Here is a 5,535-nt window from a genome sequence, read left to right on the forward strand (position 1 = left end):
ACGCCGCCCGCGCCGGCGCCGCTCCTCGCGCGGCTCCGCCCCGCGCGCCGCCCAAGGTCGCCTCCCCGCTCGTCATCGCCTCAGATCCGGCGAGGCGCCGCCGGATCCGCCGTCCCTGCCCACTCCGGCGAGCACTCCGGCCGCCTCGGTTCGCGTGCCCGCGAGGAACCCTAGATCCCGAAGGTCGTTTTTCTGCTAAGTCCCAATTTTGAGTAATTTTCATGCCATGTTCGTTGCGTCGTATCTCTGCATCCGTAGCTTTGTTTCGTGCGTGTATTATGTCAAATTGTTCGTCTCAACGAGTACATCATTTCATTCCATTGCATCATATTCATTTGAGGTCATCTTGATGCCTGAATCTTCGTTGTAAGAGTGCTTCATGATGTTTTCTGCTGTCTGTTATCAGAACGAGCTCTTTTATCATTTTTGCCATGATTGATGTGTGCATCCTATGAGGTTGATGTCTACATGTGTTTTGAACTATGCCATGTCTTCTTTACAGAGGTGCTTACCATGTATGTTTGTGATCAATGTGGTGGCTAGCACAAGCATGCAAACTAGGCATCATGATGTTGCTGATTTTAGTCCCTGTTCTACTGTTATTTTGATGCCATATAAACTTGATGCTACAGAGAGATCCATGCATATTTTGAGATACTTCAGTACGGGTGTTTTGAACATGTGGTTGTTGTCTATCCATTCATTCCCTTGGTTGCAATTATGGAGTAGCCTAGCATGTCATTTGAGTGCTCTACTTTTGCTTCAAAATGTTTCCTGGCAGATTGTTTACTTGTTATTCAATTTAGCCAAACTTGCTATAGTTGATCCTTACATTCTATGGACTTGTTCTTGACTTGGTTTGTTTCACAAACATGTCTTCTTGATGATGCTATTCTTATCTTGTCATGCAATGACTTGTGGTGAGTGTATCGATCTTGTTAAGTAGGGTTCATGATGTTGCTGTTTTGCTAGGCTGAATCTGTTATTTCATGATGCTATACAAACATGCTTCTACTAATCATTCTATGCATAATCTGGAGATGTGCTATAAACATCTTTTGATCTACATGTCATCCTCTATCCATCCATGCCCCTGGTTGCATTAATAGATTGCTGTAGCTTGTTCATATCTTGCTCCAAAGTTGCTTCATAATGTTGCTATCAGCCTGTTTACATTAAGTTCACTTGTTCCCATGTGTTTTGCTAGTGATCCATGCACCCTATGACCTTGATATTGCCATGCTTAGCTTCACAAATATGTCTTCTTACTGTTGGGTGCCTTGCCATGCCATGTTTTGCTCTGTAGTGAGTTGCACAAGCTCATCTACATGCCTTCATAATTATGTTCCTGCAATGTATGAATCTGTAATATAACTTGCTATGTTTATATGGGTGCCATCATATTTTCTGATACTTTTTGGCTTATGGTCAGTAAGGGACTTTTGATCTATGCATTTAGTAGTATCATGCCATGCTTTTGTTTGCCATGATAAGTTCCTGTAACATGTTGTTTGATAGCTCTGAACATTGCATCGTGATGTTATTTTCTGCAAAGTCTGAAATTGTTATAACTTGCAATCTTACCATGTGTGTTTGAGCATGTTCTAGTGATTTCTGGAGATAGCTCAGTGTTCACGTTTTGTTGTGATTTACCTGTACTTCATGTCCATGCCTTTTGTTTTCTTGTTGAGGTCCTGTAGCATGTTGTTTTGGTGCTTGCAATATGCCTAGTTGTTGTTTTGGACAGATTGTTGTTATAACTTGTATACTGTGCATGTGTTGAACCGTTGCTCCGTTTTGAGTGTGCTATATATGAAACTTGCTTATAATTGCATGTAGTTTCATATTATCATGTTGCATCCTTGTTTTGAGGTGTTTGCTTGCTTTTGGGTGCATTTTGCATCAATGCCATGTTTAACTTATTTTGCTCATATCTTCTAGGCCGTATCTCCGAACTAAATGAACTTTATATGTAACTTGACTAAAATCTCGTGTAGATCATCTTTGTGCATCTTAACTTGCTGTTTAACAACATGAACATAAGGTTTATTCAGATCTGGACCAATTTCGAAATTTGCATATGAGGACTTACCGGAATTGTTATATGTTGTTCCCGGCCTCATTTAAACTTGCCTTGATGTGTTGCTCTTGTTTGCATCATCTCTTGCCATGAGTAGCTTCATGTAGTCTTGTCTTGCAGCATGCTTGTTTGTGCATCATGTCTTGTTCATGTGTGGTGTGTTTACGATGTTGTGTGCTTTTTTTCGATAGTTCCTGTTTCGTTGCGATCGTGAGGATTCGTTCGTCTACGGTTGGTTCGGTTTCATCCGTTCGTCTTCTTCATGGACTCGTTCTTCTTCCTAGCGGGATTTCAGGCAAGATGACCGCTACCCTGGATCTCACTACTATCATTTCTATGCTAGTTGTTTCGTTCTATCGCTATGCTGCGCTACCTATTACCTGTTTATTCAAGCCTCCCATATAGCCATGAACCTCTAACCTTTGACACCTTTCCTATGCAAACCATTGTTTGGATATGTTACCGCTTTTGCTCAGCCCCTCTTATAGCGTTGCTAGTTGCAGGTGAAGTTGAAGATTTCTCCATGGTGGACAGGATTTTGGTTGGGATATCATAATATCTCTTATATTATTAATGCATCTATATACTTGGTAAAGGGTGGAAGACTCGGCCTTTTGCCTAGTGTTTTGTTCCACTCTTGCCGCCCTAGTTTCCGTCATACCGGTGTTATGTTCCCGGATTTTGTGTTCCTTATGCGGTCGGGTGATTTATGGGACCCCCTCGACAGTTTGCTTTGAATAAAACTCCTCCAGCAAGGCCCAACCTTGGTTTTACCATTTGCCTCACCACCACCTACCCTTTCCCTTGGGTCGGCCAACCCAAGGGTCATCTTTATTTTAGCCCCCTCGGGCCAGTGCTTGTCTAAGTGTTGGTCCGAACTGAGCTGCCTGTGGGGCCACCTCGGGGCAACTTGAGGGTTGGTTTTACTCGTAGCTAGTCTCATCCAGTGTTGCCCTGAGAACGAGATATGTGCAGCTCCTATCGGGATTTGTCGGTGCATCGGACGGCTTTGCTGGTCTTGTTTTACCATTGTCGAAATGTCTTGTAAACCGGGATTCCGAGTCTGATCGGGTCTTCCTGGGAGAAGGTATATTCCTTCGTTGATCGCGAGAGCTTGTCATGGGCTAAGTTGGGACACCCCTGCAGGGTATAATCTTTCGAAAGTCATGCCTGCGGTTATAGGCAGATGGGAATTTGTTAATGTCCTGTTGTAGACAACTTGACACCAGATCCGAATTAAAACGCATCAACAGTGTGTGTAGCCGTGATGGTCTCTTCTCGGCGGAGTCCGGGAAGTGAACACGGTTTCTGTGTTATGTTTGACGTAAGTAGGAGTTCAGGATCACTTCTTGATCATTGCTAGCTTCTCGACCGTTCCTTTTGCTCTCTTCTCGCTCTTATTTGCGTATGTTAGCCACCATACTTGCTTAGTCGCTGCTGCAGCCTCACCACTGTACCCCTTCCTTTCCCTTTAAGCTTTGCTAGTCTTGATACCCATGGTAATGGGATTGCTGAATCCTCGTGGCTCACAGATTACTACAACAACAGTTGCAGGTACAGGTTTATGCGATGATCATGACGCGAGAGCGATGCTTGCTTGTGTTGAGTTCTTCTTCTGCTTCTTTGATCAGGGGATAGGTTCCAGGTCGGCAGCCTGGGCTAGCAGGGTGGATGTCGTTTGAGTTTCTGTTTGTGTTTCATCCGTAGTCGGATGATTCTCTAATGCATTGTGATGTTGTATTCATGTGGCATTGTATGCCTTGTGTATGTATCCGCATCTATTATGTAATGTTGATGTAATGATATCCACCTTGCAAAAGCGTTTCAATATGCGGGTCTATCCTTGTGGGACCTTCGAGTTCCTTTTGGATAGAGTCGCATATTGGGCGTGACAATGACGAGGCCGAAGGAGCCAAGGAGGAGAAGAGGTTCCTGGAGTGGACGGGGCCCGCCGGGATAGACCAGTGCCATCGGCGTCGGGGTTCCCCTGCTATGGAGGTGGCCGAAGAGCCGGCCGAGGAGGCATCTGAGGAGGACGAGCCACGACCCCAAAGAAGAAACGCGTCCTATGGCGGACCGGCTCCAGCGAGCCACTCCAGTCCGGCAGGTCCACACAATGGCAAGAGGCCCAGGCGCAACCCATGCGGCAGACGAAGCGCGTGGCCGCGGCGGTAGAGAAGGAAGCTGCGGTGGCGAAGAAAGCCGCGGGTGCTGCATACTCCTCATGCAAGCGATCTCGGACTCCATCTCCTCCTCCCCCACTTGCGGACGCCGCCCCGGTGGCCGACGTTTACCTCTGGTCTTTTAGCCCGAAGAGGAAGAGGAGGACAGAGGAGGAAAACGAGTAAGCACCTTGTGCCCTCATCTATCCTTTTATCTTTCATTTTGATTGTCTTGCCTTCACTTGATCTTGTCTTTCATAGTGACACGGAGACACTGTCTCAGCGGGTGGCAAAGAGAGCCAAAGCCTCGACGGGCAACGAGCCCCCGGCAAGCACTCCACGTGCGCCGGGGATGATCTTCATCAGCCCGGAGTCCAGCCCCGAGCACAGCCCCCACTCCAGCCCCTGATACGTCTCCAACGTATCTATAACTTTTGATTGTTCCATGCTATTATATTACCCGTTTTGGATGTTTATGGGATTTACTTTACACTTTTATATCATTTTTGGGACTAACCTACTAACCAGAGGCCCAGCCCGTATTGCTGTTTTTTCGTATTTCAGTGTTTCGAAGAAAAGGAATATCAAACGGAGTCCAAACGGAATGAAACCTTCGGGAGCGATCTTTTTGGAACAAACGTGATCCAGGGAACTTGGAGTGGACGTCAAGCAACAGAGGAGGCGGCCACGAGGGTGTTTGGAGCGCCCCCTACAGGTGGGCGCGCCTCCACCCTCGTGGGACCCTCGAGCGTCCACCGACCTACTTCTTCCTCCTATATATACCCACATGCCCTGAAACCATCGAGGAGCACCGTGAAAAACTATTTCCACTGTTGTAACCTTCTGTATCCGCGAGATCCCATCTTGGAGCCTTCACCGGTGCTCCGCTGGAGGGGGAATCGACCATGGAGGGCCTCTACATCATCTCCAAGGCCCTTCCGACGAGTTGTGAGTAGTTTACCACAGACCTTCGGGTCCATAGTTATTAGCCAGATGGCTTCTTCTCTCTCTTTGAATCTCAATACAAAGTTCTCCTCCATCTTCTTGGAGATCTATTTGGTTTAACTCTTTTTGCGGTGTGTTTGTCGAGATCCGATGAATTGTGGGTTTATGATCAAGTTTATCTATGAGAAATATTTGAATCTCCTCTGAATTCTTTTATGTGTGATTAAGTTATCTTTGCAAGTCTCTTCGAATTATCAGTTTGGTTTGGCCTACTAGATTGATCTTTCTTACAATGGGAGAAGTTCTTAGCTTTGGGTTCAATCTAGCGCTGTCCTTTCCCAGTGACAG

Source organism: Triticum dicoccoides, chromosome 4B (assembly GCF_002162155.2).
Source record: "Triticum dicoccoides isolate Atlit2015 ecotype Zavitan chromosome 4B, WEW_v2.0, whole genome shotgun sequence".
NCBI classification, from domain to species: domain Eukaryota; kingdom Viridiplantae; phylum Streptophyta; class Magnoliopsida; order Poales; family Poaceae; genus Triticum; species Triticum dicoccoides.